Source organism: Leopardus geoffroyi, chromosome B4, assembly GCF_018350155.1.
Source record: "Leopardus geoffroyi isolate Oge1 chromosome B4, O.geoffroyi_Oge1_pat1.0, whole genome shotgun sequence".
NCBI classification, from domain to species: domain Eukaryota; kingdom Metazoa; phylum Chordata; class Mammalia; order Carnivora; family Felidae; genus Leopardus; species Leopardus geoffroyi.
The window spans coordinates 88,876,651-88,888,855 of NC_059341.1; the positions used below are offsets into that span (position 1 = coordinate 88,876,651).

The 12,205-nt window shown below is 42.6% G+C and overlaps 1 long non-coding RNA gene across 1 annotated transcript in view; it reads left to right on the top strand.

Moving 5' to 3' along the window:
* Positions 1-405: 405 nt before the first annotated feature.
* Positions 406-12,205, top strand: part of LOC123591140 — a 75,907-nt gene continuing 64,107 nt past the window's right edge. The window contains exon 1 of the long non-coding RNA XR_006709131.1: positions 406-538. This is a non-coding gene — a long non-coding RNA (uncharacterized LOC123591140). The remainder of the gene's footprint in view (positions 539-12,205) is intronic.

Sequence of the window (12,205 nt, forward strand, 5' to 3'; positions counted from 1 at the left end):
TCCATTCCTTACTTTTGTTATGTGTAGTCAGTATTTGCAGAAGCGTGATTAACAGGGTACCCAGATTTAACAGATAAAAATATAGGATGCCCAATTAATCTGAATTTCAAACAATTGTTTTTAAGTACAAACATTAAAAAACTATTCGTTTACCCGAAATTCGAATTTAACTGGACGTTCTGTATTGCATTGGACAAATTCTGCTTCATTGTTCTTTCAAATGATTTAACTTCCTACAAAAATCTCTGTATGTGAGGCAAAAGTAACTTGCCTGGGCCAACAGCACATGAGGCTCACGGCAGGCGGCCTTCTCCCAAACTTGGCCTTTAAAAAAACAACAAAAAAAACCACCCAGAAGTCCCAGGAGCGTGCGCATTAAAGCGAGCCGTGAGCCGCTTTCCCGCCGGTTTTCTGCGAAATGCAGCACAGTGGCCACCCGCGGGGCGGAGCGCAAATGGCCGTGTCCTTGCGGGATAGGAAAGGAGGTGCCGGAAACTTTGAACCCCTGCCAGAGTACAACGTGTCCACTTAGACGGCGGTAAGTGCCGCCATTTTCTTTGCGGGCAAAGACCGGGAGAAGTTTCGGGCGCCACCTTGCCCCGTTAAGCGGATTGGGGCGGGGTGGGGGGGGGGCAAGGCTCGCGGCCTCAGCACTATGGTGACGTGGGATTCGGGTCCCCCCTTTTGGGGCTGATTTCTAGTGACACGTCGAAACTTGCCAAGGCGGGGAAAGGGGACGCCGCCTCTGTCCCGGATGTAAGATGGCGGCGCGGGGGTCGGCCCGGTGGGGCAGTCACGTGGTGGGGAGTAGCGCGCGAGCCTCCTTAAGTGATCTCTATGGTTCGTCCAGACGCACAGGAGCAGCGGAGCGCGAGACGGCCCGTGTGTCCGCGCGCGCAGAGCCACCGCCGCTGCCACCCAACACGTCGCCCGGCTCGGTTTCAGTTTTACGGGGCTTTTGTTTTATTTTCGCCTCTGCAGAGGTGTACGGGATATCCCCGAAGGGTGCCGGGGAACGGGTGGCCTCGGGACTTCCGGGCTATGACTTGGTTGCTGTCGCGGCGCCGGAGCCGGCGTCCTCCGCGGGAAGCGCCCCGGGCGCTCGCCCGAGCGGAGAGCCGGCCGGGCGCCGAGTGTGGGGAGCGTGGCGGCGGCGGGGGCCCAGGCGCTTGGCCCGGCCTCCGCCCAGCCCCCACCGCGGGCTCGGAGCGGGGAGGGCCGCGGGCGGTGCAGCGGAGACGTGGCGGGAGCTTGGCGGGGACTGTCCGGAGCTCCTGGCGGGCGTCGGGCAGAAAGCGGGAGCGCGGCTTGCTGCCTCAGGGACCGTCCGGATCGCGCTGGCCTCTGGCTGCTCTTTTGCCGCCCATTTCCTGCTTTCGAGCGGCCCAGGGGACGCGCTCTCCTCGGGCGGCGGAGGAAGCGGCTGCCTCCGTCAGGACCCCTCCGCACCTTTTCTCTTAGCAGAACGGTCGGCCACGCAGAGGACGCGCCGCCCCGGCGCCACCTCTGCCTCTGGTCGCCGGCGCTCTCGGGGCGCGCCCGCGGCGGCCGAGCGGCGCGGCGCTGGGCGGGGTCTCCGGGCGCGGCGGGGAAGGGCCGGGGCGCCGGCCCGACGTCGCGGCGAAAGACTGAGGAGCGCCGCGGCCGCTTCGCTCGCCCTCGGCGTGGTCCGCTGCGTCCCCGACACCATGGCCCTGGCTGAGGTAGTAGTTTGTGCTGTTGGTCGGGTTGTGACATTGCCCGCTGTGGAGATAACTGCGCAAGCTACTGCCTTGCTAGTGCTGGTGATGCTCAGCGCCGCGGAGGACAATGGCTGGGAATCCCCTTTGTGTTCCGGGGCGCGGGGATGGCCCGCGGAGCCCCGGCGCGGAAACCGTTAGTTCTGTGTGTTCCCCGAGGGAGGAAGGAATTGCGGGGAGAGGGGCGGGCGTGCGGGCGCGTTTTTGTAGAGGTGGGAAAGAGCTCAGCCTTGGACTCGTTCTTTACTCCAGAAGGAAGGAAGGAAGGAAATCGTGCAAGACGTTAACAGATAACTTTTCCACCCTAAATCTCTTTAATGCTTCTTTTAGCAGTCGGTTCAGGAGTGTTTACCTATTTGACTTCATTCTGTAGGTGGGAGTGGAGTGGGCTGCCCTGTCGGGCAGAAGTGGTATTGGGGGCAGAATAGTAGACCCGTTAATCATAAAGTTTATGTCTTAACCTTTAGAATGTGGTTTTTTGATATATTCCCTCAGTAAATTTAAGAGTGTTTAAAATGTAAACCTAAAGCTATTAAAAGTTTCTCTTTAAACTTTGTTTGCAACTCTTTGAATGAGAAGATTGAATTTATAGTTCAGTGTACTATGGAGATTTTTTTTAAATGTGTGAGACAAATAAATTTTTTCTACAGTGTGCTGTGGCTTTTTTCCCCCCCATTTTCTTTTTAGTTTAACTGCGGAGGGGGGGGTGGGGGGTACAATTCTGGTGTTTTGTGTGGTTTCTTGGGTAAGTTTTTAGTGAGTGGTTTGTTTTGTTTTTTTCTTTTTGGTTTTTTGATCCTCATACTTTTTAGTTTATGTCGTTGCATTTTTACTATGGGAGGAAAGGATCTTGGTAGGAATTAAAAGGATGGTTTCTGGATACCTTGGGCTTAAAATTTAATAATGCCCATTTCTTGTAAAGTACAACTACTTCAAATAGGAAGCACAGGATATGTAGAAAGAAAATGTAGTTCGGATAACTAGGGAAATTCCTTGATATTTTAAATGCCCTGAAGTTAGATAATTGTATTTAAAGTTTTTTAATTTACTGAGATAAATCAGTGGTAAATTTTAGCACTTAATACTGGTTTTGACTTTTCAGAATCATCTTTGAATATAACGTAATCACAAAATGCAGTTTTCTCTGGTTTAATATTTGATGCTTTATTCGGGGAAAAAAGGCAGTCCTTCACAAGAAAAAAAGGTTACATATGGAGAAAAAAATCTAAACCAACTAAATTCTTCGTGTTCACTTCAGTAGGAATGTGATGCTTTTGTAATTCAAAAGTGATCTAGTAAGTGTGCCTTGATTTGGTTTGGTTTAGTTTTGAGAGAGAACCTTAATCTGATCTCATCTGGATGGAGCTGCCTCATCGTGGGAAGGACAGTAAAGAACCTTATGTTGAATCTTAACATGCAGAAAATACTTGAATGTTGGTTCTTTGAGCTTGTTTTTCTTGATATGAAAGACCAGTTTAAATTCAGGACTTTATTAAGTGCCAGGGTGGTAGGTCAAATCTTGATTTATGGAGAAACTAATAATAAAATTCTAATTGCACTGTGATACTTTTCATTTTCCAAGACCCTTCATTCAGCCAGCCAAGCTCATCCTCATCCAGCAGTGGTCATCCTCTTGCCCACTACACTGGGTAACCTTTTACAGAGGACCAGCAGTTGTTAATCTGTACACCAAAGTATTACAGATTCTGCTGGCAATTTGTTGAACTTTAAAGTGGGTCAGCAGATAGGAAACTACTATACAGATACAATGTTCATAGTTTATCCTCTGCGTTTAAAAAAAAAAATTTTTTTTTTAACGTTTATTTATTTTTGAGACAGAGAAAGAGCATGAACAGGGGACGGTTAGAGAGAGGGAGACACAATCTGAAGCAGGCTCCAGGCTCCTAGCTGTCAGCACAGAGCCCAATGCGGGGCTCGAACTCACGGACCGTGAGATCATGACCTGAGCCGAAGTCGGACGCTTAACCGACTGAGCCACCCAGGCGCTCCTATCCTCTGCTTTAAAAGTAAATTCATCCAAAACTATGTATTGCCCACATAATAGGAACATTTTTGAGGTACTTCCTGCCATGTTATTCTTGTTTGCTAAATTATAAGAGCATATACTGCTCCCAGCTGACTTACTTTTGGTACCATGGTTGTATTTATGCTATAATCTCCAATTGAAAAAGCAATATCAGCCTTTCACTTGCATACTCCTCTGTACACCAGAGAAAATTACCTATTGAACATTTTTTGACCGTTGACAGTGTCCTACAAGTTGAATTTGCCTTATCAAAATTACAACTTACAATTTTGGGTTTTTTTTTTGTTTGTTTGTTTGTTTGTTTTTTTTAATGTTTACTTATTTTTAAGAGACAGAGGGAGACACAGAATCCGAAGCAGGCTCTAGGCTCCAATCTGTCAGCACAGAGCCCGACGCGGGGCTTGAACTCACAAGCCTTGAGATCATGACCTGAGCCAAAGTTGGGCACTTAACCGAGGGAGCTGTCCAGGCGCCCCCAACTTTGGTATTTTTGACATTTACTTGGCACAATTAACTTTTTTGTTAAAGACCTGTTTTCAAGCATTTAAGTAATTTGCATTAGCAAAAACCACTGAGGGGAGAGAATAAGGCAGTATTTTGGGTGCCTTTCTCAAGTTTTCTAGCAAAGGAAAGCTGGGTTATGGTAATGCCATTTTAATGTCATCCTCAATTATTGGAAACATAGATGTTACTGTATATGGGACATCTGGGGAAGATTCTTTGGAAACCGTTTTGCTTTAAATGCCCCAACGTTAAAAGTTTCTGATTTAGTCTTATATATAAAAACTGTGTTAATAAGCTGTTTAAAAATATAATTGCCTTGGGGCTCAGTTGGTTAGGTGTCAGACTTGATTTTGGCTCAGGTCATGATCTCGCAGTTTCATGAATTTGAGTCCCTCGTGGGGCTCTGCACTGACAGCACAAAGCCTGCTTGGTACTCTTCTTCTCTTTGTGCCCATCCCCCGCTTGCACAGTCTCTCTCAAAATAAATAAACTTAAAAAAATTTTTAAAAATATAATTGCCTTCTGTCAGGTAGGCAAGACTGCTCAGCATGGGTGTGCTCAAGATATAGTGTGTCTTGTGCAGTAACTCCAAAAGAATTGTTGGCAAAGGAACCTGACAGCAGAGATTAGCTCTTCACTGTATAGGAACAAGGTGCCAAGAAAGCGGTGAGATTTCATTGTAACTACACATTCTCTCTCCATGTTGTCTGTTACACTCCACTGTCTTAGTGGTAAAGAAACCTGACCAGAGAGTTGCTTTACTTACCTCACTGAATACTCCTCTGTAATTTCTGCAACAAAAGCAAAATCATCGTCAAAAGTTAGGCCAGATTAGTTACATCCAAGAGGAGAATTATGACTGTTTTTGTAAAATCTAAAAAACCATTGGAATCATTAAGACCCAGATAATCAAGGCAAAAATATTAAAATCACCTGAATGGTTGTCTAATGCAATTCATTAAGTGTTTTTGTTAGATTATTATGGTTGGGCACCATGGGGAAAGAAAAATTATATGGCTAGGTCACTGCCCCAAAGGATCATGCAGTTAGAAAAGAGAACATGAAGTGCTTAATCAAAATGTGGGCAGGTGGGAAAAACATCCGTGACCTAGTTCACTTTTGAGACCTGCGGAAAAGTGGGTGAAAGCTGAGGGGAGAGACCTGTCGAGCACTTAGAATAAATAGACGTTGTCACTTAGGTCTCTTGATTAAGTGTATTGCCATCAGTAGATGGGTGGAATTGGGATGTTGGAGGTGAGTGATAGAGTTGTAGTTGGTATTGAGTGGTAGTCTAGGTGGCTGACCCTTGAGTTGTCTGCTAATATGCTGGGGCTGTTAGTTGAATTAGTCTAAGAGAAATACTAGTTGGACAGTGAATAACAGTGTGCTTTCTCATGTCAAGTTGAGAGTTCTGTATTTTTGTTTAAGTTTTCATTTTACAGTTACCTTTTTAAAAAGCGCTGTTTGGTTGGGATGTCATGGAATTGTGCCTCCCAGACTTCTGGCTACTAAATTTGAATACGATCCTTTTAAGCTGCGGTGTTGACACCCAGCAGTACGAAGTTGCCCTTTTAATTATATCAGATATGAACAAACCTAAGACAGAAGTTTTGTGTTAGTTTTAAAGGATAAAATCTTAGTTCTTTCTTCTTAATCAACTTCAGACATCACTTTCTGAAAACACACCATTTGCCTCCAGTTGGTTTCAAATTCTTTTGCTTCTGTCATAATTGAGTGTTTTATCACAAAGATCCAGGTTTGTCAGAAGGCCAAATGGTGTCAAATGTCAGAATAGTCAAGTAAATTAGAGACTAAAAAGTGTCCATAGACATTGGCAATTTAGATCATTCATGTAGTTGTAATGCTCTGTTTTATAAGTGAGCGATCCCTAACTGCTCTCTGGTTGAATAACAAGCTACAATTAATATGTGTTTCATACCCTTTGAACATAACAGAAAAGTATTGATTCGGAGGTTGCTGTTTCAATATTCTGCACATGGGCGTGCCTGGATGGCTTAATCGGTTAGGCGTCTGACTTCGGCTCAGGTCACGATCTCACGGTTTGTGGGTTTGAGCCCCGCGTCGGGCTCTGTGGACAGCCCAGAGCCTGGAGCCTGCTTCAGATTCTGTGTCTCCCTCCCTCTCTCTCTCTGCCCTCCCCCACTGGTGCTCTGACTCTGTCTCAAAAATAAACAAACATTAGGAGCACCTGGGCTCAGTTGGTTAATTGTCCCACTTCAGCTCAGGTCATGATCTCACAGCTCATGAGTTTGAGCCCTGCGTCGGACTCTGTGCTATCAGAGCCTGGAGCTGGCTTCGGATTCAGTGTCTCCCTCTCTCTCTGCCCCTCCCCTGCTTGCACTGTCTCTCTCTCTATCAAAAATAAACATTTAAAAATAAATTAAAAAATGTTTCTTAAACATATTCTGCACATGATATATTCAAAAGCACTTAAAAAATTTTTTTTAACATGTATTCATTTTTGAAAGGCAGAGCACGAATGGGGGAGTGGCAGAGAGAGAGGGAGAAACAGAATCCAAAGCAGGCTCTAGGCTCTGAGCTGTCAGCCCAGAGCCCGATGTGGGGCTTGAACTCACGGACTGCGAGCTCATGACCTGAGCCAAAGTCAGCCACTTAACCGACTGAGCCACCCAGGTGCCCCTAAAAGCACTTTTTAACCAAAAAGCATTATATAGATACAAGCAACGGGCTAACTGTAGTAGTGGTAACACTGACTTAATGTTACCCGAATAGATGGCAGAAAGAGCTGACTAAACTCTAAAAAACAGAGGCATCTGGGTGGTTCAGTGGGTTGAGCATCTATCTGACTCTTGACTTTGGCCCAGGTCATAATCCCAGGGTTGTGGGATGGAGCCCCAAGTTGGGCTCTGCGCTGAGCATGAAGCCTGCTTAAGACTCTCTACGTCTGCTGCTCTCAGACCCCACTGGCAAATGTTCTTTCTCAAATAAATTAAAAAATAATTACCCCCCCCCCCGCAAAAAAATCTGAAAAAGAAGTAAGCTAATAGAAATATATTTTCCCACTTAAAAAATGTTTATATACTATTTAATAAGACTTTAGGTGAATTGTGAGAATACGAATCCTATCTCCCTTTTAGTTCTTTAGTGAATGCAACTCATACAAAATAACTATTCTAGGTAAATCCATTCATTCATTTTATTTAACAAGTATGTTGAGTGCTTACTATGTAGCAGGCACTAGGGCTGCACAGAAGACTAAAATGAACAAATCTTTGCCTTTTAACGGGATGTGTATTCTAATAGGAATAGATCTGAATAATAATAACAAACACATAGGTAACCCTATCTATGGGCCACTTGTGTTGTTTGCAAACTTGAGTCCCCCTCAGGTACCTACTCTAGAGCCCTTGCTCCAGAAACACTAGTGATATTGTGGTTGTGTTTAAAAAAAAAAAAAAAAATTCCCGGGGTGCCTGGGTGGCTCAGTTGGTTAAGCATTTGACTCTTGATATCAGCTCGGGTCATGATCTCACAGTTTCCTGGGATTGAGTTCCAGGGTTGAGCTCCGCATCAGGCTTCACTGCTGAGAGCTTGAGATTCCCTCTGTCCCTCCCCTACTCATGCGCGCTCACCCTCTTTCTCTTTCTCTCTCTGTCTCTCAAAACAAAAAAAGTTCAGTCCCACCAGAGGAATGCAGACTGTGGTATCTGGCTTTGCCATCTTTTTTTTTATATGTCTCCACAAGACAGTCAGGTATCACATATTAGGGTGTACATTCTAAATGTTGTAAAGAAGCAGGAATGCACTGTGAGTAGGATGTGGGTCTGGCCTCAGAGAATGCACATCTCTGGAATAGATGCGTTGTGACCGTACAAGTAATGGACAGCGGATTATGAGCCTTCCAGGGACTGAGAATAGGAGAGAAAGGATCGAGTATTTATTCTGCCTTAAACAAACTACACCGCAGGGTAACTAAATAGTTGTGAGGGACATTTTCTCATTATAGCATAATTCTAGCTTAAAGATAAGGATGGTGTGATAGTAGTAGGACGTTAACATTTACAAGAGCTAATGAACCCAGCTAGGATTCTTCAATGGCTGTTAAAACTATTAAGTGAGATGCTGATGGGCAGCTATTTAGTGCATGGATCAGGCTGACAGCACCTGAACATGCTGACCAGTCTTAACATTGCAAAAACAGACATCTAGACATTTTGTGTCCCCTGAAGTGTTGCAGTAGAGGTACAGAACCACATCCGTGAAATTCAGGTAATTGAACTTGACTCTGCTCAGGCTGGTAGATCTGACTACCGGTTTATTGGAAATTTAAGATAGACGAACATGTTAAATCACCACAGGGTGCAATTAGCAAAATACACACTGGTAAATTCTACATGACAAATGACCTGATCTTTGAGGAAAAAAATTGCAAGAAAAAAGGGAGAAGAAACCTATAGGTTAAATATGACTTTTTTGTTGTTGAAATTACAACTTTTGTAGCAACTCACTATGGCTAATATACATACAATGTAGGAAATAACATTATTATTAATATCATGTCACATCAAAACCAAGAAGAGCTTAAACAGTCAAGATGTGGAGGATAAACAAGCTTCTATGTACTTTTTGTTTTTCTCTGGTGCATCTCTTCTGGCCCCTCTGTATCCACACAGACGTTTTTCTTTTCAGTTTTAAAAACCTTTTTGAATTTGGGGCACCTGGGTGGCTCAGTCAGTTAAGCTGCTGACTCTTTATCTCCGTTCAGGTCATGATCTCACGTTTGTGAGTTAGAGCACAGAGCCTGCTTGGATTTCTGTCTCTCCCTTTTTCTGCCCGTCTCCAGATATGCTCCCTCTCTCTCTCTCTCTCAAAATAAATAAACTTAAAAAAAAAAATCTTTGTGAATTAAGGGGCATATCTTCAAACATTCCATGTAAAGAGATGACTGGTGTCAACATCTGATTCCTTCATACCCATAACTGACATCTCCTTGGAGAGCACATAAGATGTTCTGGGCTGAAGTCATCGTCTGGTGGACCGACCAGAGACATCCAGCCTCACTCCTATATAATTTTTCTTAATTATGACTCCCATTTTTCTCACGTAGTAGGACTTTCATTTTTCTCTGTCCTTCATTTTACTAGCTCATGTATTACCTTAGACATTCAGTGCAGTTTGTGTGCTTTTTTAAAAAATTGAGGTATAATTGACATATAACATTAGCTTCAGTTGTATAGCATTACAATTCCATGTCTGTATATATGACGAACACCAGGGTAAGCCTAGTTAACATCCCTCACCATACATAGTTATATACAAAATTTTTTTTCAGACTTAACCAACTGAGCCACGTAGGTGCTCTGACAAGAACTTTTAAGATTTCTCTTTTAGCAACTTCTAGAATACAGTACAGTATAATTAACTGTAGTCACTATGCTGCACATTAGATTCCCAGGACTTATTTATTTTATAACTGGGTGTTTGTACAGTTTGTCCCCTTCACCCATTTTTGTCCATGCCCTGCTTCTGTCACCCACTAATCTGTTCTTTGGATCTATGAGCTGTTTTGTGTGTGTGTGCGTGTGTATTTTAAGATTCCATATATAAGTGAGATCATACTGTATAGGTCTTTCTCTGACTTATTTCACTCCGTATAATGCTGTTAAGGTTGATCTTGTTGCAAATGGCAAGATTTCCTTCCTTTTTATGATGGAATAACAGTCCATCACACACACACACACACACACACACACACACACACACACACACACACCCCATGGTTTCTTTAACTGTTCATGCAGCATCCAACACTTAGGTTATTCCATATCTTGGCTATTGTAAGTAATGCTGCAGTGAACGTGGGGGTGCAGAGTTATTTCTTGAGCTCATGTTTTCATTTTTGTTAAAATGGACTTAACGAGATTTAGGAGTCATTTGCAATGTGCAGAACTCATTTGGATTTAATTTGATCAAAGCCAACTATAAAAAAATAAGACTAGTACAGTAATTAAAATACTGACCGAATATCTGGCGTTAAAGAATTGTTAATGTTTGATGACATTATTCCAGTTCTGTTTTTGAAAAATACTTCTCTTTTAGGATATGCATATGAAGAATTTACCAGTAAAAGGGTATGAGGTACAGAATTTGCTTTATACTTGAGAGTAACCCATGGTCTTGGATGGGAGCAGGGGGCATGGACATGGATGGGAGGATACGTGAAAGATAGCCCTTGTGTTGGCATTTGTTGAGTCTGGGTGACATGGAGGCTTATTTACTTACTTAATTTTAAACTGAAGTGTAGTTGACATTAGTTTCAGGTGTACAACATAATGATTTGGCAATTGTATACATTATGAAATACCATAGTAAGTGTAGTCACCGTCTGTCACCACACAAAGTTATTACGGTATTACTGACTATATTCCCCATGTTCTACTTTTCATCCCTGTGATTTATTTATTTTACAACTGGAAGCTTATATTTCCTAACCCCCTTCACCTATTTCACCCTTTTCCCGAGTCCCCTCCCCTCTTGTAATCACTTGTTCCCAGTATTTATGAGTCTGTTTCTTTTTGTTTGTTCAGTTGTCTACATCCCACATATAAGTGAAACCATATATTTGTCTTTCTCTGTGTAATTTATTTCACGTAGCATTATACCCTCTGGGTCCATCCATGTTGTCATGAATGGCAAGATTTATGGCTGAGAGTACTCCATTGTGTCTATATACACCATATCTTTGTTCTCCATTCACCTATTGATGGGCAGTTATGCTGCTTCCATATCTTGGTTATTGTGAATAATGCTCCAGTGGACATAATGGTGCATATATCTTTTGAATCAGTGTTTTCATTTTCCTTGGGTAAATAACCATAAATGGAACTAGTGATCATTTGGTGTTTCTGTTTTTAATTTTTTGAGGAGCCTCCATACCCTTCCATGGTGGCTATACCAGTTTGTATTCCCACCAACAATGCTTGAAAGCTCCTTTTTCTCTACATCCTCACCAACACTTCTTGCCTGTTTGATACTAGCTCTTCTAACAGGTTTGAGCTGTTACCTCATTGTGGTTTTGATTTGCATTTCCCTGATGATTACTGATGTGGAGCATCTTTTCATGTGTCTGTTTGCAATCTTTATGTCATCTTTGGAAAAATGTCTCTTCAGATCCTCTGCCTATTTTTAATTGGATTTTTTGGGGTTTTTTGTGTGTTGAGTTGTATGATTTCTTTATATATTTTGGATATTCACCCCTTATCAGGTATATCATTTGCAAATATCTTCTCCCATTTAGTAGTTTGCCTTTTTTGTTTGTTTGTTTGTTTTTGTTAATGGTTTCCTTTACTGTGCAAAAGCTTTTTAGTTTGATGTAGTCCCAAGAGTTTATTTTTGCTCTGGTTTCCCTTGCCTGAGAAGACAGATCCATAACAATACTGCTAAGGCTGATAATCCAAAAGCTTACCGCAGCATGGAAGTTCTTTATGCTATTCAGTTTTGTGTGTGTTTGGAATGTTCCATACTAAAAACTAAAAACAACAAGAAAATAAAACAAGGGAAAGAAAGAATTCTGTAGCTGAGAGAGCACCAAAGGGAAGAAAAGAACCCTACCAAACCACACAAAGATTAATAGGATTGAATTAAGTGTGCTGAGGGTGTCCTCCCTGACTACTTTGAAATATCACCTTGAACACTATCACAGGATTAGTCCATTCTCCTTATAATGCAGATTAAAATTGTTGACTTGTACAATGGAAGTTCACACGTCTACAACAAGAATACTATTGTTTATCTATTATAATTAAAACTATTTAAGAATAGAATTAATAAGGGATGTGTTTAAAACCTGCAATATTAAGTATTTTGTATGTGCAAAATAGTTGCCCTAATGTTACCCTATTAATCTTAAAAACTTTCCATTTTAAATATTAGT